The sequence below is a fragment of the Rhinopithecus bieti genome, unplaced genomic scaffold (genome assembly GCF_001698545.2).
Source record: "Rhinopithecus bieti isolate Rb0 unplaced genomic scaffold, ASM169854v2 scaffold_15146, whole genome shotgun sequence".
Taxonomy (NCBI): domain Eukaryota; kingdom Metazoa; phylum Chordata; class Mammalia; order Primates; family Cercopithecidae; genus Rhinopithecus; species Rhinopithecus bieti.
Genome location: NW_016808195.1, coordinates 855537 through 875936, shown reverse-complemented (window position 1 = coordinate 875936; position 20400 = coordinate 855537). Strand labels below are relative to the sequence as shown.

The 20400-nt window shown below is 42.8% G+C and overlaps 1 protein-coding gene across 16 annotated transcripts in view; it reads left to right on the top strand.

Annotated features, from left to right (window-relative positions):
* PWWP2A (PWWP domain containing 2A) overlaps positions 1 to 20400 on the top strand; it is a 64232-nt gene that overhangs the window by 6898 nt on the left and 36934 nt on the right. For 4 of the 16 annotated variants that reach the window (XM_017885709.1, XM_017885711.1, XM_017885710.1 and 1 more), the window contains one exon: positions 3608 to 3677. The exons of 10 other annotated variants lie outside the window; for them this stretch is intronic. The gene's annotated coding sequence lies outside the window, so the exon portion shown is untranslated. Of the gene's footprint in view, positions 1 to 1104; positions 1124 to 3607; positions 3678 to 14742; positions 14877 to 20400 lie in introns of those variants that run through there. 2 more of the 16 variants (XM_017885713.1, XM_017885715.1) reach the window with 2 other exon arrangements.

The following is a 20400-nucleotide window of genomic DNA, read 5'->3' as shown; positions in this document are numbered from 1 at the left end:
CACATTTTGTTTAGCATTGTATTTACTTAACACTGGATGCCTGGCCGGGTATGGTGGCTCATGCCTGTAATCTCAGCAAGTTGGGAGGCCGAGGCGGGTGGATCACCTAAGGTCAGGAGTTCAAGACCATCCTGACCAACATGGCGAACCCCCGTCTCTGCTAAAAATACAAAAAATTATCTGGGCGTGGCGGCATGCACCTATAATCTCAGCTACTCAGGAGGCTGAGGCAGGAGCATTGCTTGAACCTGGGAGGTGGAGGCTGCAGTGAGCAGAGATCGCACCACTGCACTCCAGACCAGTTGACAGTGAGGCTCTGTCTAAAAGAAAACTGGGGCTAGGCGCGGTGGCTCATGCCTGTAATCCCAGCACTTTGGGAGGCCGAGGCGGGTGGATCACGAGGTCAGGAGATGGAGACCATCCTGGCTAACATGGTGAAACCCCGTCTCTAGCCGGGCGCGGTGGCGGGCGCTTGTAGTCCCAGCTACTCGGGAGGCTGAGGCAGGAGAATGGCGTGAACCCGAGAGGCGGAGCTTGCAGTGAGCCGAGATGGCACCACCGCACTCTAGCCTGGGCGACAGAGTGAAACTCTTGTCTCAAAAACAAACAAACACACAAAGGAAAAAAACTGGATGCCTTTAAGTGAAGCATGCATTCTCTAGCTTACTCTGTGCTCCTCCACTGGTGTTTCTTTTTTTTTTTTGAGACGGAGTCTTGCTCGGTTGCCCAGGCTGGAGTGTAGTGGCGCGATCTCGGGTCACTGCAAGCTCCGCCTCCCGGGTTCACGCCATTCTCCTGCCTTAGCCTCCCAAGTAGCTGGGACTACAGGCGCCCGCCACCTCGCCCAGCTAATTTTTTGCCTTTTTAGTAGAGACGGGGTTTCACCGTGATAGCCAGGATGGTCTCGATCTCCTGACCTCGTGATCCGCCCGCCTCAGCCTCCCAAAGTGCTGGGATTACAGGCGTGAGCCACTGCGCCCAGCCTCTTTTTTTTTTTTTTTTTTTTTGAGAAAAGGTCTTGCTCTGTCACCCAGGCCAGAATGCAGTGGCACACTCTACAGCCTCAACCTCCTGGGCTGGAGCAATCCTCCCACATCAGCCTCCCAAATAGCTGCAGCAACAGGTACGTGCCCCCATGCCCAGCTAATTTGCGTCTTTTTGGTGGAGACAGGGTTTTGCCTTGTTGCCTAGGCTCATCTGCCTCAGCCTCTCAAAGTGTTGGGATTACAGGCGTAAGCTACAGCACCCGGCCACTGTTGTTTTATATTTTATACCCAGCTCTCTTCGTTTAAATTACCTGCCTGCTTCTGAGCTCATTAGCAGTGTCTAATGACAATAGTCTAAATGCTAGCAGATGAGAATAATCAATTAACCCTACACATTCAGTTTGGGTTTTCCTGTTCTCATTTTGTCCTTAATCTTAGCTTTTTAAATTTTGACATATAATAAGCATCCCTTCAGGATTCTAAACTGTCTTAATGATTATTTTATTTATTTGTTTAGAGACAGGGTTTCGCTTTATCACAGAGACTGTAGTGCAGTGGTGTGATCATAGCTTACTGCAGTCTTGAACTCCTGGACCCAAGCGATCCTCCCACCCCAGCCTCCCATGTACCTGGGATTAGAGGCTCATGCCGCTGTGCCTGGCGAGTTAAGAAAAAAAAAAAAGCCAGGCGCGGTGGCTCACGCCTGTAATACCAGCACTTTGGGAGGCCGAGGTGGGCGGATCACCTGAGGTCAGGAGTTCAAGACCAGCCTGACCAATACGATGAAAGCCTGTCACTACTAAAAATACAAAAATTAGCCGGGCGTAGTGGCCTCCCAAAGTACTGAGATTACAGGCTTGAGCCACCACGCCCGGCCAGTGCAGATATCTAAAAAGATAAGACCTTTAAAAACAACAATCTTACTACCATTATTGCACCTGAAATAATAGCAATAATTCTTTTATATCATCAAATATTCAGTCACTGTTAGAATGTCAGACTGTTGACAGGCATCTTAGGAGGCTCACACAGGTGGATCCCTTGAGGGCAGGAGTTTGAGACCAGCCTGGTCAACATGGTGATACCGTATCTCTACTATAAAAATGCAAAAATTAGCCGGGCCTGGTGGTGTGTGCCTATAATCCCAGCTACTCTGGAGGCTGAGGCAAGAGAATCACTGGAACCCGGGAGGCGGAGGCTGCAGTGAGCTGAGATTGTGCCATTGTACTTCAGCCTGGGTGACAGAGCAAGACTCAAAAAAAGAAGAAAAAAAAAGGGACTGTCAGAATTAATAGCTCAAGACTTCAGTTTTCAAATTAGGATCCAAATAAAGCTCATACATTGCAATTGGTTGATTTTCTTGTCCTTTTCATCTGTTCATAGTTCTGCTGTTACTTTTATTCACTTGCAATTTACTGTTAATCCATGGACTTTGTAGAATTTTTTACGTTCTGGATATATATAAATTTTTTCCCAGTTGCATCCTCTTGCAATTCCTTGTTTTAAAATAGTTATTTTCCCTTAGGAACAAACTGTAAGGGCAAGAACCACAGTCTTATCAAGGCCTCTCTTAAAAGCCTCTCCTTGTTTTGGGTCAGTAGAAATGATTATGGATATCTTACCTGCTGGCAAACTTTTAGATCTATCCCTTAAACACAGTCCCAAGTTTAGTAATTGCAAACATAAGAAAATTGAACCTCTCAAGACTGTTTGCAAAGAGCAAAAGTCTTCAGTCCAGGCTTCTGAAGAGGTAGTTCTTCACATCTCATAGTTACAAAGCCACCTGGAAATCCTTAAAAATCTTGCAGAAGCTTTTAAATGGGAGGAAAAAAAGGAGAAAATCCTGAAACGTCTTTCTGAATCATTTTTTTGGGGGGGAGAGGGGGACGTGACAGGAAACAAGGAATCATGAAGTAAAGGTTTATGCTTGACAATGCTTGTGTAGCCGGGTGCAGTGGATCATGACTGTAATCCTAGCACTTTGGGAGGCTGAGGCGGGTGGATCACTTGAGGCTAGAAGTTTGAGACCAGCCTGGCCAACATGGCAAAATCCCATTTCTACTAAAAATACAAATATTAGCCGGGTGTAGTGGTGTGCACCTGTAATCCTAGCTACTCAGGAGGCTGAGGCACGAGAATTGCTTGAACCTGGGAGGCAGAGGTTGCAGTGAGCTGAGATCGTGCCACTGCACTCCAGCCTCCGTGACAGAGTGAGACTCTTATCTCAAGAAAAAAATAAATAAAAACTTGTATGGCTGGGCATGGTGCCTCTTGCCTGTAATCCCAGCACTTTGGGAGATTGAGGCAGGAAGATCACATGAACCCTGAAGTTTGAACCAGCCTTGGCAACATACTGAGACCCCATCTCTTAAAAAAATACTTGTGCATTTTAATTTTGTGGTATATGTGTATTAAAGGGTGTAGCTAGCTGTATTTCAGAGTTGATGTTTTTACAAATACCGACTTTGTGTGTGTACATGGGGGTACTGTTGCATTAAAAATAATTGATGATTTCCTTAGGAAACTTCAGTTTTCACTAAGTTCTTAAAAGCAATTTGTAGAAAATTTACTTGTTTTTTTGAGGAAATATAAACCAAGACAATGATTTCTTTTCTTTACAGAGACCATGAAACGTATGGTGCAATAGCCCTTCTTTTGGTGGGAAAAATATACAGCCATTCTGGTGAAGCAGTGAGTAGTGGTATCAGTAGCTTATACTACAGTGTCCAGGTTGAGAACTTAGGCCCTCGAGTAGTATGCTTGAATGATTGTGTTGTGGTACATTACAAGTAATATTTTTTTGGTGATTATTTTGCTTCTATGCCAAGATGTCAATAAAGGCTTTACACAGTGAAACACAAGAGGCAAGTGCCAGTCACTCCATGACCCACACAGCTTTAGGTCGCCCACTACTGTGCAGTATGTGTTGAGAGTGAGCTCTTCCATTGCATGTTGCATTAATACGATGTTTTTCAGAAGTGATTATTAGTTGAGCATTAAACCTGGTTTCATTCTGAGTCTAAAAGAATCCTCCAGGCCACTCTGTCTATGGGGTTAGCCCTGCTCTGTCTAGGGAGAGGCTCCTCTAGAAAAAAAAAAAAATAAAAAAAAAAAAATAAAGAATCCTTTAATAAATTATGGAATTAAAAATAAAACTTAAAAGTAGATTTTATACACTAACTAGATGTGTTATACACAAACTATGCCCAGGTATGTTTTATTGGACTTGGGGTTTCCTTTTTTTTCACTTTTGAGATGGAGTCTCGCTTTTGTCGCCCAGGCCAGAGTGCAGTGGTGTGATCTTGGCTCACTGGAACCTCCGCTTTCAAACAGAGAATTGTGCCTCAGCCTTCCTAGTAGCTGGGATTTCAGGTGCCTGCCACCATACCTGGCTAATTTTTGTATTTTTAGTAGAGACGGGGTTTCACCATGTTGGCCACGCTGCTGTCGGACTCCTGACCTCAGGTGATCCTTGGCCTGCCAAAATGCTGGGATTACCGGTATGAGTCACTGTGCCCGGCCTGGACTTGGGTTTTTTTTTTTGTTTTTTTTTTGTTTTTTTAGACAGAGTCTCGCTCTGTCGCCCAGGCTGGAGTGCAGTGGCACGATCTCGGCTCACTTCAACCTCTGCCTCCCAGGTTCACGCCATTCTCCTGCCTCAGCCTCCTGAGTAGCTGGGACTACAGGCTCCCGCCACCATGCCTGGCTAATTTTTTGTATTTTTAGTAGAGATGGGGTTTCACCATGTTAGCCAGGATGGTCTTGATCTCCTGACCTCGTGATCCGCCTTCCTCAGCCTCTCAAAGTGCTGGGATTACAGGCGTGAACCACTGCACCCGGCTGTACTTGGGGTTTCTAATGAGGTTTTCAACCTCTTACTGTAAATAAGACTGTACTTTACTGTGTACTATTTTAAAGTAAAGCTCTTATTGAAACAAGGTCTAATCTTCCTAAGATCAGGTTTTCTGTGGGGACTGCTAAAGAGTCAATGTGCTTATCTTCACTGTAATGGCTGAGTTAATTTCATATTGATAGAAAATGAAAGATGTATTAGTAGTTATTTTTGTCTATAAAGTGCATCATTATTTCTTGGTATTCATTTATCCTGTTTTCCCTAAATTCTTGAGTAAATTCAGACACACAGTACCAGGAGAATAGAAGCTTGCTGTAGTGGCAGGTATTGCAAGAAAGTAATTGGAGATTAAGTTACGTTCTAGGTAGATTTAATATAGAATGCCTTTACTAAACACTTTTGGGCAGTGGTTGTCAAAACAAATGTGCATAGATTTCTGAGTTTCATTCCATCATTTTGCATTTTAAACAAAGTGATTCTGACACAGAAGATTCTTGGACCATTTGGAGATAACTGATTTTTAGGGGGTAGTTTGCCAAAGTATTTAATAGAACAATCAATTGGTTAAGCCTATTTTAAAGGTTTCCAGTTAAGGCTGGTCACGGTAGCTCATGCCTGTAATCCCAGCAGTTTGGGAGACCAAGGTGGGCGGCTCATTTGAGGCCAGGAGTTCCAGACCAGCCTGGCCAACATGGTGAAGCCCCGTCTCTACTAAAAATACAAAAAAAATTAGTCGGGCGTGGTGGTATGCACCTGTAATCCCAGCTACTTGGGAGGCTGACACATGAGAATCACTTGAGCCCGCGAGGTGAAGGTTGCAGTGAGCTGAGATCTCCTCACTGCAAACTAAGCAATCATATGTGGGGATGGGCAGCTTAGGTGGCTGATCTAAATCCTTGTTGGAAAGCTGCTAATTAGTCTTGCAAATGATTTCCTGAATCTATAAGTTTAAGTAGCCCATAATTTTCATTTCTTTACCCTTGAACCAATTTTATGTAGTTGGCTTACTGTAGAATAGTGGATTTTAGCCTTTTAAAACTCATAATCCCTATAATACTTTTTTTTTTTTTTTGAGACGGAGTCTTGCTCTGTCACCCAGGCCTGGAGTGCAGTGGCGGATCTCAGCTCACTGCAAGCTCGCCTCTGGGTTTTTACGCCATTCTCCACTGCTTCATAGCCTCCCGAGTAGTGGGACTACAGGCGCCCGCCCCTCGCAGCTAGTTTTTTGTATTTTTTAGTAGAGGATGGGGTTTTCACCGTGTTAGCCAGGATGGTTCGATCTCCTGACCTCGTGATCTGCCGTCTCGGCCTCCCAAAGTGCTGGATTACAGGCTTGAGCCACCCGCGCCGGCCAATCCCTATAATACTTAATTTCACCTTTTTTGCATATTTCTTGTTTTTTTAATGTATTTTTTTTTTTTTTTTTTTTTTTTTGAGACGGAGTCTCACTCTGTCGCCTAGGCTGGACTGCGTGCAGTGGCTTGATCTCAGCTCACTGCAAGCTCTGCCTCCCGGGTTCACGCCATTCTCCTGCCTTAGCCTCTCAAGTAGCTGGGACTACAGGCGCCCGCCGCCATGCCCGGCTAAATTTTTTATATTTTTAGTAGAGACGGGGTTTCACCGTGTTAGCGAGGATGGTCTCGATCTCCTGACCTCGTGATCCACCCATCTTGGTCTCCCAAAGTGCTGGGATTACAGGCGTGAGCCACCGCCCCTGGCCTGTATGAGGTTTTAAATTTTTATTTTTTCCTGCATATTTCTACCATCTAAGAAGGTTGCCACGTTTTAGTTTCTGTATTTTATAGTAGCTACTATGTATTTTCAATTTCTATGCTAAGTCCTGTGCCAAATACTTTGTTTACATTGTTTCATTTAACTCTGGCAAATCTGCTGAAGTAAATTCTATTAATCCCCATTTCATAGATAGACACCAAGGCTCAGAGGTTACTTAAGCAAAATTGCCTAAGATTGTAAATGTTAGATAATAGTAGATATATGCAAGATGGCTTTTTGAATGATACACAATTCTCCAGGGTTTGAAAACCTTGTTCTAATTAAAATGTACTTAACTATATTTTGCCATACCACTTAGTTTATGGTTTTGCTAGGGAGTTAACCTGGCAGTTAGAAATAAGAGTTCTCTGTTCCTCACTCACCCAGGCAACAGCTATTTGCTGTAAACATTAATTACTCTTCAGTTCAATATAGTGAACTTTGGACATTTTTGGAAATCATATTTCTTCTATATGGTCCTGGGTCTTAAGTTAGATAACATGCTGTTTTGCCTTGATTGGCCTGGACCTGGCAGTAGTGAAACCCACTTGTTCATAAGAGGAAATACAAATTGTCAGCTTTGAATCCTGTTAAGTACAGGTCAGTGTTTAGTCAGTGCTGGATGACTGAATTTGAAAAGGATTTAAAGACTAAAATAAAATAAGTTGTTAGGTAACCTTTCTTTGAGGATTTTTTTTTTGTTTTTTCAGATGGAATCTCATTCTGTCACCCAGTCTGGAGTACAGTGGTGTGATCTCGGCTCACTGTAACCTCTGCCTCCTGAGTTCAAGCGATTCTCCTGCCTCAGCCTACCAAGCAGCTGGGACCACAGATGTGTGCCACCATGCCTGGCTAGTTTTTTTGTATTTTTAATGGAGATGGGGTTTCACCATGTTGGCCAGGCTGGTCTCCAACTTCTGACCTCAGGTGATCCTCCCACCTTGGTCTCCTGTAAAAAAGATTATTTTATGCTGCATTTAATTTATTTGGAAAACGTCAAGTAGGTTGCTGTAAGTGATGTATTAATACAAAATTGAAATCAAGATTGTCTGATCTTAAAAATATTTTGCGGCCAGGCGCAGTGGTTCACACCTATTATCCCAGCACTTTGGGAGGCCGAGGCGGGTGAATCATGAGGTCAGGAGATCGAGACTGTCCTGGCTAACATGGTGAAACCCCGTCTCTACTAAAAAATACAAAAAAAAATTTTCTGGGCGTGGTGGCGGACACCTGTAGTCCCAGCTATTCAAGAGGCTGAGGCAGGAGAATGGTGTGAACCCGGGAGGCGGAGCTTACAGTGAGCCGAGATCGCGCCACTACACTCCAGCCTAGGTGACAGAGCGAGATTCTGTCTCAAAAAAAAAACAAAAAAATATATATACTATATGATATATATATATATTATATATATTAGTTATATATATTTTATGTATATATTATATATATTGAAAAAAGTTTTTCTTTTTTGCCCCACTTTGTGCGACTGTTACAATTTTCCTTGGATAGTTACTTTAAAAAGGAATTTCGCATTTAGGGAGTTAAATAATGAATACTATACAGATGTTATTTTTTCTTTTGTAAAGACTGAAGCATAAGTGTTTTCTATATAGTTGTTTCCGTTTTTATTTTCAAACTTAATTATGCAGGTAAGGTTTTTTAGAGGATTGTTTGAAGGCATGTGGTTGGGAGCTTAAAATGTAACTTATTAGAGTTTAAACTTTTCCCCTCTAGAGCTGCCTGTGATTTATAAAAGAAGATTGATAAATATACTTTTTTTTTTTTTTTTTTTCTTTTATTGAGACAGAGGCTTGCTCTGTTGCCCAGGCTGGAGCACAGTGGCACGATCTCGGCTCACTGCAACCTCTGCCTCCTGAGTTCAAGTGATTCTTGTGTGTCAGCTTCCCGAGTAGCTGGGATTACAGGTGTGTACCACTGCACCTGGCTACTTTCTTTGTATTTTTAGTAGAGATGGGGTTTCACCGTGTTGGCCAGACTGGTCTTGAACTCCTGGCCTCAAGTGATCCACTTGCCTGGGCCTCCCAAAGTGCTGTAATTACAGGTGTGAACCACTGTGTCCGGCCAAGATTGAGTACTTTCTTATGGTCAGAAATATCTTTATTTTTTCAGCCTTTCTCCACACCAGTTGATTTTGTAAGATGCTGTTTTTAATATTGCTAAAGTCATCTTCCCTCCCACCCCCTAACTATTTGAGTACTCTGTATGTAGACTGCCCTTATAATACTTGGAACTTTTAATTAAAAAATTATCCAATGCCATACAGTAAATAAAATCAAATACGTTTTGATATAATAGCTACCAAATATTTTGCCCACCTGCTACGTTCTAGACCCTATGGTATAAGCACTCATGTATATGTATTGTTATTTAATCTTGCTGAAAATTCTATCAAGATTGTTGACTACAATTTGAAAATACAAAAAGTTCTGAAAACTGGACTTCTTTTGTTTCTTTTTTGGTGATAAAACCTAACCTGATCTGCAGTGATGTAAGGCTATTTTCCCTATTTATCCATCCCATTTAGTGTGAGTATGCTTTCATTTTATTTCAGTGCTGAAACATTAAATGCTTGATAATGGCATGCTTATTATCTTCTGAAAACCAGAAAAATTGTGAATTCTGAAGCCTGTCTACCACTTCAGGATTCAGACAAGAGCATGCAGGCCTGTTAGCTCCCTCACTCTCTTGGTGGAGAAGAGAAGTTAAGTAACGTAATGAAATGAGGGGAGATTGTGGTTAAGAACCTGACTTCAGGCCACTTCCTGGATACATATACTGGCTCTACTGGGAGAGCCACTGGATCGCTTTCCTTGGGAAGGTCACTTTCCGTTTCTGTGCTTTAGTTTCTTCAGCTATAAAATAGGGACAGTAATAATACTTTACTAATAGGTTTGCTGTGGTGATTAAATCAATGAATGTAATTACACATTTAGAATAGTGCCTTGTATATAGTAAGCGCTATATAAGTATTAACTATTATTACTTTTTTTTTTTTCGAGACGGAGCTTTGCTCTTGTTGCCCAGGCTGGAGTGCAGTGGCATGATCTCGGCTCACCGCAATCTCCGCCTCCCAGGTTCAAATGATTCTCCTGCCTCAGTCTCCTGAGTAGCTGGGATTACAGGCGTGCGCCATCATGCCCAGCTAATTTTGTATGTTTCTCCATGTTGGTCAGGCTGGTCTCAAACTCCTAACCTCAGGTTATCTGCCTGCTTTGGCCTCCCAAAGTGCTGGGATTACAGGTGTGAGCCACTGTGCCCAGCCAAACTATTATTACTTTTATGAACTAGGTGCTAAGTGGCAGAACTCTAATAGGATGAATGTGACAGTAGTTTTTTCTTTTTATTGATTTTTTTGAGACGGAGTCTCACCTGGTTGCCCAGGCTGGAGTACAGTGGCGTGATCTTGGCTCACTGTAACCTCCGCCTCCTGGGGTCAAGAGATTGTCCTGCCTCAGCTTCCCGAGTAGCTGGGCCTGCAGGTGTGCACCACCATGCCTGGCTAATTTTTTCGTATTTTCAGTAAAGACAGAGTTGTACCATGTTGGCCAGGCTGGTCTCGAACTCCTAACCTCAAGTGATCCTCTTGCCTTGGCCTGCCAAAGTGCTGGGCTCACAGGTGTTAGCCACTGCGCCTGACCCGACAGTAGCTTTTGAAGTCACTTAACATGGGTTTCCTTTTGAATATCCACTGAACCTGCATCCTGTTGTACTGTGGCCTACAGTATAATAGGAGCATCTTTAAAATGCTTTGAAAGGATCTGTGGAAGTTTCAGATAATACCTGTGAAGTATTACTTTCCCTTTTTTTGTTTTTTTGAGACGGAGTCTCGCTCTGTCGCCCAAGCTGGAGTGCAGTGGCGCTATCTTGGCTCACTGCAAGCTCTGCCTCCTGGTTTCACGCCATTCCCCTGCCTTAGCCTCCTGAGTAACTGGGACTACAGCCGCCCACCACCACGCCCATCTGATTTTTTTTTTTTGTATTTTTAGTAGAGACGGGGTTTTACCGTGTTAGCCAGGATGGTCTCGATATCCTGACCTTGTGATCTGCCCGCCTCGGCCTCCCAAAGTGCTGGGATTAGAGGTGTGAGCCACCACACTCGGCCTACTTTCCCCTTTTAATTTGGAAGAATGACAAAATTTTACTAGGGAATGAGGTGACAGTTGCTTGCACAGTGGAGTGTGGGGGTGTTTCTTAATCTTTTTTTCTCATTAGCACCTGGGGCTGATGGCTTATGAGGAAATTGTTACAGTCTTTTAGTAGGTAAGTTTTGTCCCTATAGTCCCCTTCTGGCATGCTTGCTTTCTTTTTTCCGTTTTTCTTCTTTATTTTTTGAAATGGAGCCTCACTCTGTCGCTCAGGCTGGAGTGCAGTGGCGTGATCTCGGTTCACTGCAACCTCTGCTTCCCAGGTTCAGGTGATTCTCCTGCCTCAGCCTCTCGAGTAGCTGGGACTACAGGCGTGTGCCACCACGCCTGGCTAATTTTTTATATTTTTAATAGAGACAGGGTTTCACCGTGTTAGCCAGGATGGTCTCTATCTCCTGACCTTATGATCTGCTCGCCTCAGCTTCCCAAAATGCTGGGATTACAGCTGTAAGCCACCGTGCCTGGCCTGTTCTTTTTTTTTTTCTCCCTTAGAGACAGGGTCTCTGTTGCCCAGGCTGGAGTGTAGTGGCATGATCATAGCTTACTGCATCCTTGTACTCCTGGTCTCAAGTGATCCTCCTGCCTCAGCCTTCTGAATAAGAGGGACTACAGGCCTGTGCCTCCACACCTGGTTAATTGTTTTATTTTTAGTAATGACAATGTCTTGAACATCTAGGCTCAAACGATACTCCTGCTTTGGCCTCCAGAAGTGCTTGGATTACAGGGATGAGCCACAGCGCCTGGCCACCAGTATGCTTTCTAAACATTATGGAAAAGGGCTCATATTTGAGAATATAATGGAAAGGAAATTATTTTTGTGTTCTTCTTTGTAATTTTTAAATGATGGGATCAGACTAGAATAGCTGTGCTTAAGTTTTTTTTTTTGAAATGGAATCTCGCTCTGTTGCCCAGGCTGGAGTGCAGTGGCGTGATCTCGGCTCACTGCAAACTCCGCCTCCCAGGTTCAAGCAATTCTCCTGCACCAGCCTCATGAGTAGCTGGGATTACAGGCACCCACCATCACGCCCGGCTAATTTTTTTGTATTTTTAGTAGAAATGGGGTTTTGCTATGTTGGCCAGGCTGGTCTCGAACTCCTGACTTCAGGTGATCCACCATGCCTGGCCACATTTTTAACAAAGTAATTTAGACACATTTAATCACATCACTAGACAGAAGACTTCGCTAGTCTCTCTCTCTGTTTTTTGTTTTTTTTTTTTTGAGGCAAAGTTTCACTCTGTCATCTAGCCTGGAGTGCAGTGGTGCCATCACGGCTCACTTCAGGCTTGACCTTCTGGGCTCAAGCGATCCTTTCACCTCATCCTCCCAAGTAGTTGGGACCACAAGTGTCTGTCACCACACTCAGCTAATTTTTTGTAGAGATAGGGTCTCCCTATGTGGCCTAGGCTGATCTCAAAATTCCTGGCCTCAGGTGATCCTCCTGCCTCAGCCTCCTAAAGTACTAGGATTATAGGCATGAGCCATCACTATCATTCTCAGCCAGTCTCCTCTTTTTCTTTTTAAGTTCTTTACTTTTTTTTTGAGACAGAATCTCACTGTGTTGCTCAGGCTGGAGTGCAGTGGTGCATCTCAGGTCACTGCAACCTCCGCCTCCCAGGTTCATGCGATTCCCTTGTCTCAGCCTCCTGAGTAGATGGGATTATGGACGCACACCTCCAGGCCTGGCTAATTTTTTTGTATATTTGGTAGAGGTGGGGTTTCACCACGTTGGCCAGGCTGGTCTTGAACTCCTGGTCTCAAGTGATCCACCCACCTCGGCCTCCCAAAGTGTGAGATTACAGGCGTGAGCTACTGCTCCCATCCAGCCTTCTTATTAAGAGACTGGTTGTTCTCCATCTATCACACTCTTAAACTGACAGCCCTCTCCACTCAGGCACACTCACCAACATGCCCTCCTCTTTTCCTGCCAGATGGATCACCTTTATTTTATTGCTTATTTAAGCCTCTGAATCCTTAGTAATATTCAGAATGGATAACTAGTCTTCATTTACCACTCTCTGTTTTGTTCTTCACTTAATCTGCTTGAGCCTTTCTAGGTCCCATTCCCTACAAAGCCCATTTCCTGATCACTAATCCACGGTGATTTCTTTCCTTCCGAAGACTGTAACCTTATTTAGCATTGACTGGTACATTCTGGTCTCACCTACTGAAGCTGTGACCTAGGGTTGAGACTGTTTTATACCATCAGACCAGTTAGCATACTTGTTTTTTAAGCGTTTTATTTATTTTTAAGAGATGGGGGTCTCAATATGTCTCATATAGAGTTATGCTTAGTGATAATTGAGGTGAATTTGCTGGCATTTGCACTTAAGTGGGATAGATTTTCTTTTTTGTGTGCTTTCTTTGCATAGAAGTATTGGTGGAACTAAGTAAACTGAATTCATGCTTTTTACTTTTTTAGCTTCTTATTTTTAGATAATTTAAAACATAGCAGGGAATTCTTGTAAAGTCTTTCTAGAGAGAGTCATTTGTAACATTTTGCCACATTTAATTTGTCATTCTCTATGTAAATAAATTTGTTTCCTGAACTGTTTGAGGCTGAGTTGAAGACATCATTCTCCTTTACTTATGCTTGAGCATTTCTTTTCTAAAATCAAAGGAAAACTGTAGCCACAGTATAGTTTTCAAATTAAAGAAGCATTGATAGAGTACTTTACCTTGTATCTCATGTTTCATTATTTCTTCAATTTTTCCAATAGAAATTTCCTTCAATGTGTTTTTTCTCCTCTAGTAAATGATTATGTATTACATTTACTTGCAATATAATTATGTAGCAATTATGTAATAAGGACTGTTCCTCAGTTTGGATTTACCAGATATTTACTCCTGAGAGGGTTAGGTTAGGCAGGCAATGTTGCGTTCTCCGGAACACCACATCTGCAGGCCCATGATAGCCATGTGCCCTCACTGGCAATGTATACTTTGATTCTCTCTCAGGTTAGGGTGTTGTGCTGTTTCTCCGCTATGTAATTACTGTTTCCAGTTTCCCTTGCACTAATAATTCTTTACTGTGCCAATGTATTGCTTCTCATAAAACTTTCCCCTCTATATTTAGCTAGATATACATTTTTTTCATTGTTTCATATTTTATTTTTTATTTTTTATTTTTTTGAGACGGAGTCTGCCTCTGTCGCCCGGGCTGGAGTGCAGTGGCCGGATCTCGGCTCACTGCAAGCTCCACCTCCGGGGTTTACGCCATTCTCCTGCCTCAGCCTCCCGAGTAGCTGGGACTACAGGCGCCAGCTACCTCGCCCGGCTAGCTTTTGTATTTTTTAGTAGAGATGGGGTTTCACCGTGTTAGCCAGGATGGTCTTGAACTCCTGACGTCGTGATCCGCCCGTCTCGGCCTCCCAAAGTGCTGGGATTACAGGCTTCAGCCACCACGCCCGGCCTTTTTTTTTTTTGGAGACAGAGTCTCAGTCTGTCACCCCATCTGGAGTGCAGTGGCATGGTCTCTTTTCACTGCAACTTCTGCCTCCTGGGTTCACACAGTTTTTGTGCCTCAGCTTCCCAAGTAGCTGGGATTACAGGCATGCACCACCATGCTCCACTAATTTTTGTATTTTTAGTAGAGATAGGGTTTCACCATGTTGGCCAGGCTGGTCTTGAACTCCTGACATCAAGCAGTCTGCCTGCTTCAGGCTCCCAGAATGCTGGGATTACAGGTGTGAGCCACCGCACCCGGCCTATGATTTCAGCCTTTTTAAGACTGAAAACATTATTTTGTATAATATATTTGTATATCTGTATATCTCTGTCTAGCTCACACTTTGTTGTCCTTTCATATGTCAGCAGACACTTGGGTTGCTTCCACTTTCTACCTTTTTGGCTAATATCTCTTTGAGATCCTGCTTACAATTCTTTTGGATATGTACCCAGAAGTGGGATTCCTGGATTGTATTGTAATTCCATTTTTAATTTTTTGTGGTAAAATTTTCTTTTGCATTTAGCTGTTTCATTTTTTCTCAGGTTAAACTTCGACATCGTAACCAGTCTTACAAAGAGATGAAATATGAACCACAATAAGCTTGCTTCAATTTTACCTCTTCTGTGATTTAGTCTGCTGCTGTTTGTAAGGCAAGGTAGTTTCTAAAATCATTGGCTCAAAATAAAAAATGAATCTGGGTATTATTATTTTTTTTCTTTTTCCTTTTTCTGTAGAGACACCATCTGGCTATGTTGACCAAGCTGGTCTTGAACTCCTGACCTGAGGCTGTCCTCCTGTCTTGGCCTCCCAAAGTGCAGGCATGAGCCACCATTCCTGCTCATGACCTTTTTTTGGTTTGTTTTTGAGACAGGGTCTCTGTCACCCAGGCTGGAGTGCAGTGGTGCAATCATGGCTCAAGCAATTCTCCCACCTCAGCCTCCGAAGTAGCTGTGACTGCAGGCATGTGCCATCATGCCTAGCTAATTTTTATTTATTTTTTTTATTATTTTGAGAATGGAGTCTCACTCTGTCGCCCAGGCTGGAGTGCATGCAGTGGTGCGATATTTTGACTCACTGCAGCCACTGTCTCCCAGGGCCGTTCTCCTGCCTCAGCCTCCCCAGGAGCTGGGACTATAGGTGTGCACCACCATGCCTTGCTCATTTTTGTATTTTTAGTAGAGATGGGGTTTTACCATGTTAGCCGGGCTGGTCTTGAACTCCTGACCTCAGGTGATCCACCTGCCTTGGCCTCCCAAAGTGCTGGGATTACAGGCGTGAGCCACTGTGCCCGGCAACACAAAGTAACTATTAAACCCTAGTGTTCTTCCCCCTTAAAAAAATTTTGACACTGGCCAGGTGCAGTGGCTCATGCCTGTAATCCTAATACTTTGGGAGGCCAAGGAGGGCCGATCAGTTGAGGCCAAGAGTTTGAGACCAGCCTGGCCAACATGGCGAAACTCCATCTCTACTAAAAATACAAAAGTTAGCTGGGCGTGGTGGCACACACCCACTTGGGAGGCCAAGGCATGAGAATTGCTTGAACCCAGGAGGTGGAGGTTGCGGTGAGCTGAAATCAGGCCACTGCGCCGTAGCCTGGGTGACAGAGTAAGACTCTGTCTCCGAAAAAAAACAAACAAACAAACAAACAAAAAAAACCATTTTTTTTGGCACTTACTCCTAAATTATTAAGAAGACATTTACTTTAAAAGAGTTTTGAGGCCGACTGTGGTGGCTCACACCTCTAATCCCAGCACTATGGAAGGCAGGCTGATTGAGCCCAGGAGTTCAAGACTACTCTGGACAACATAGGGAGACTGCTTCTCTATTAAATTAGAAAGAAATTTTTTTTGTTGAATAACAGATTCACAGAAAGTTTTATTTTCAAAGAATTACAGATTTGCAGACAGTTGCAATATTTTTAATTAAGCCATAATACCTGAATTGTTTTACTTTAGAATCTTTGAGTAGTGGTTAAAGACTGAAAGTGGATAAGGGTTAGGAGTCACATTAACACATGCCTTTATGCTGTACAAAGTGGGTAGAGTATCTTATTACTCAACTTTTTGGGAGTATTTGTAGAAAGTTCTTTTGGAAAACTTAAAGCAAGGGATACCAGTCAGCCTTTCACCTAAACACTTGTTCAATAAAATCTTGGTGAGCATTCACATGAGACATAAATGTCTTCCCTTAGGAAAAGCTAAAGCCAAGGTGCTTGCTAAAATACCAGATCCCAGTTCCACTGTAGGAAAGTTTTATGATTTATGTTTTGGGCAGGGCTTAGGAATTTCCACTGCAAATACTCCGAGGAGTTGTGATGTATTTTTTCACAGATTGTACTTGAGGAATTAGGGTTTTATTTTTATTTTTATTTTTTATTTTTTCTTTTGAGATGGAGTCTTGCCCTGTCACCCAGGCTGGAGTGCTGCAGTGCAGTGGCATGATCTCGGCTCACTGCAACCTCAGCCTTCCCCCAAGTAGCTGGGATTACAGGCGTGCACCACCACGCCTGGCTGCTTTTTGTACTTTTAGTAGAGATAGGGTTTCACCATGTTGGTCAGGCTGGGAGAAATTAGGGTTTTTACGGGACTGTAGTTTTGTTTCTGCTTTCTATTCTTATTAAGTTTATAGTTTCATAGGTTAGTGGCTCTCAAACATTTTAGCCTGGTTAGAAATCTGTTTTACATCTGGATCCATATATCCTTATATACATGTATGAAACAGATTCATTGCAGTTACAGATATTTACTTCTACTTTTACACTCTGATTTTATTTTAATCATAGTGTGACCCCTGAAATTGATTTCAAAATTAATGTCTCCATCCTTAGTTTGGTAACACTGCCTTAGGTATTATCTCTGTAAGGGTGACAGCATGAGTACTGAGATGAAGCGAAGACATGTGATCCCCATTTCTTAAAGTGATTTATCTTTTTGGTCCTTTGAGGATGTTTTATTATTATTTAGATACATTTTTCTGCTTTGCTAGGCATTCACCACCCACACACAATTACCGGTTTTATTTCCCCCTTTTCCCCCTTTTTGTAGTTTTCACTACAGTTTTCACTCATCATTATACAATTAGGTGCTTCTTCCTTATGTTATTAAAAGCATTTAACACTTGGGTATTTTGTATGCTTATGTGGGAACAGCAAAGAATAAAAACAATCCAGTTGCGAAATAGTAACATTCTTACTGAACTTCATAAAGATAAACATATCAGATTCCATTACTTGATATAAACAGCTGTAAAGTAATTGGCTGGGCTATACTTGCATTGAGAGTATGAATTAAATATATGGGAAGGACCCTAAACTCTAGCAAAATTGGCTTGTTGCAGTGGCTCTCGCCTGTAATTCTAGCACTTTGGGAGGCTGAGGCTGGTGGATCACTTGAGGCCAGAAGTTCAAAACCAGCCTGGCCAACATGGTGAAACCCCATCTACTAAAAATATAAAAATTAGCCTGGCGTGATGGCATGCGCCTGTAATCCTAGCTACTCAAGTAGCTGAGACATGAGAATAGCTTGAACCCAGGAGGCGGAGGTTGCAGTGAGCTGAGATTGCGCCACTGCACTCCAGCCTGGGCGATAGTGAGAGTCTGTCTCAAAAAAACAAAACAACTCCCCCACCAAAAAAACCTCTAGTAAATTATTAGGTGTTTTTTGTTTTTGTATTTGTTTTATTTATTTTTATTTTATTTGAGACAGAGTCTCTCTCTGTCGCCAGGCTGGAGTACAGTGGTGCGATCTTGGCTCACTGCGACCTCCGCAGTTCAAGCAGTTCTCCTGCCTCAGCCTCCCGAGTAGTTGGGACTACAGGCGCGTGCCACCATGCCCAGCTCATTTTTGTATTTTTAGTAGAGATGGGTTTTCACCATGTTGGCCAGGCTGGTCTCAAACTCCTGACCTCAGGCCTCCCAAAGTGTTGGGATTACAGGCGTGAGTCACTGCCCCTGGCCTTTTTTTTTTTTTTTTTTTTGAGACAAAGTCTTATTCAGTTGCTCAAGCTGGAGTGCAATAGTGCAAACATTGCTCACTGAAGCCTTGACCTCCCGGGCTCAAGCAATCCTCCCACCTCAGCCTCCCAAGTAGCTGGGATCACAGGTACACACCCCCATACCAGGCTAATTTTTCTATTTGTAGAGACATGGAGTCTTCCTGTGTTGCCCAGGCTGGTCTCAAACTCCTGGACTCAAGCAATTTGCCCACCTCACCCTCTCAAAGTGTTAGGATTACAGACGTGAGCCAGTGCCTCAGGCTTTAGGTTATTAGTTTGAAAATAAGATTAAATCACTTACATGAAGCAAATTAAATAAAGTAAATTTTAGCCAAGGAAAATGGCTGCCGTGTATTGACCTATTGATCTTTATCTGAGTCCTTTAAGGTTGAAAATAGTGTTTTATTTTACACATGCAAAAATGAGTTTAGAGGATACAAACAGTTGATAAAAGCTGTGAAAATTCACCTCAAACATTAAGGTAAGTATGGTTTAGTTAGTCCTAATAAAAGGAAGGGAGCTGGGTATGGTGGCAGGTGCCTGTAGTTCCAGCTACTCGGGAGGCTGAGGTGAGAGGATTGCTTGAGTTTAGGAGGTTGATGCTGCAGTGATCCATGATTGCACCACTGCATTCCAGCCTGAGTGACAGAGTGAGACTCTGTCTCTATAAAAAAATTTTATAAATCAATAAGAGGAAGGGCACTTCTCTTCATTCAGCTATTGAAACATCATGTGAATGTGTGATGGAGGCAAAATGATGCCTTCTTACGAGTTAGAAAATGTTATTGTTAATGCAAGTAGTGGTATTACATCAAATAAGTCTCATTGTTTATGTTGGTTCTACATTAAAACACAAGAAGCACCTCTTTTGTCCTGTGATCTTTTGAAAAAGTGGTTAATGAGCTCCTGTGTACTGTGTAAGAAAGCGTTAAATGTTTAAAGTTACTTTGAGTTAAGTAGTCAGGAAACAAACACTTGGTTACCAGAAGTTAGAATGGAGAAAGCAACTTTCTGTGCAGTCTGATACAGTAGGAGGGTACCTTTCCTTTTTGGACTAGCCGAGACCTAATCTTTTCCTACCGTAGGTAAAAAAGCCTTTCCTTTTTATGTTTTGTAAGTATTTGCTGTAAGTTACTGGTTTGTGGTAGCCAAGCTAACAAAGACTTTGGGAAAAAGAGTATTCAGGTGCTAGAATAGTATCTGGTGTATGCTGGCTCTTTGTAAATCCTGCCCACGTTTAGGTTTGTCCACAGCTGTTAGTACCTAATACCAAGAGTTCTTCCTAGCAAAGGTATTCTGAACCTTTTTGGGAGCATAAGGACATTTCTGGCTGGACACGGTGGCTCACATCTGTAATCCCAGCACTTTGGGAGGCTGAGGCGGACAGACTGCTTGAGCTCAGTCATTCAAGACTGGCCTGGACAACATAGTGAAACCCTGTCTCTACAAAAAATACTAAAATTAGCCAGTCATGGTGACGTGTGTCTGTGGTCCCAGCTACGTGGGAGGCTGAGATGGGAGGATTGCTTGAGCCTAGGAGGTTAAGGCTGCAGTGAGCTGTCATGGTACCACTGCACTGTACCCTGGATGACCGAGTGAGATCCTGTCTTTTTTTTTTTTTTAAACATTTTGGAGAATCTGGACACTGAAGATTTGTAATGTAGAAAAATAGACATATATAGAACATTGGCATCTAGTTTTGCAGGTTCCACGTGACTGACTACCCGAAGCCAATCTTTGGGTTTAGATCTAAGCCCTTTGCCTTACAGGATTGGCATTACAGTTGTATTGCGTTAGATACTGTTGGAATCAAATAGTGCATACAGTCAACATGCTAACATATATAGTGAAATTATTTGGTAGCGTGATTTGATTTTATGTGAAGAAAACTTAGTATAGCAAGTTTATTTTAAGGTTTATTTTAAGGATCAGGTTCTTGGTAAAACTTAGTATAGCAGGTTTATTTTAAGGTTTATTTTAAGGATCAGGTTCTTGGTATTCAGCCCAGGCACGTTAAAACCCTGTTATTTCTTTTTTCTTTTTCTTTTTTTTTTTTTGAGACGGAGTCTCGCTCTGTCGCCCAGGCTGGAGTGCAGTGGCCGGATTTCAGTGCACTGCAAGCTCTGCCTCCCAGGTTTATGCCATTCTCCTGCCTCAGCCTCCCGAGTAGCTGGGACTACAGGCGC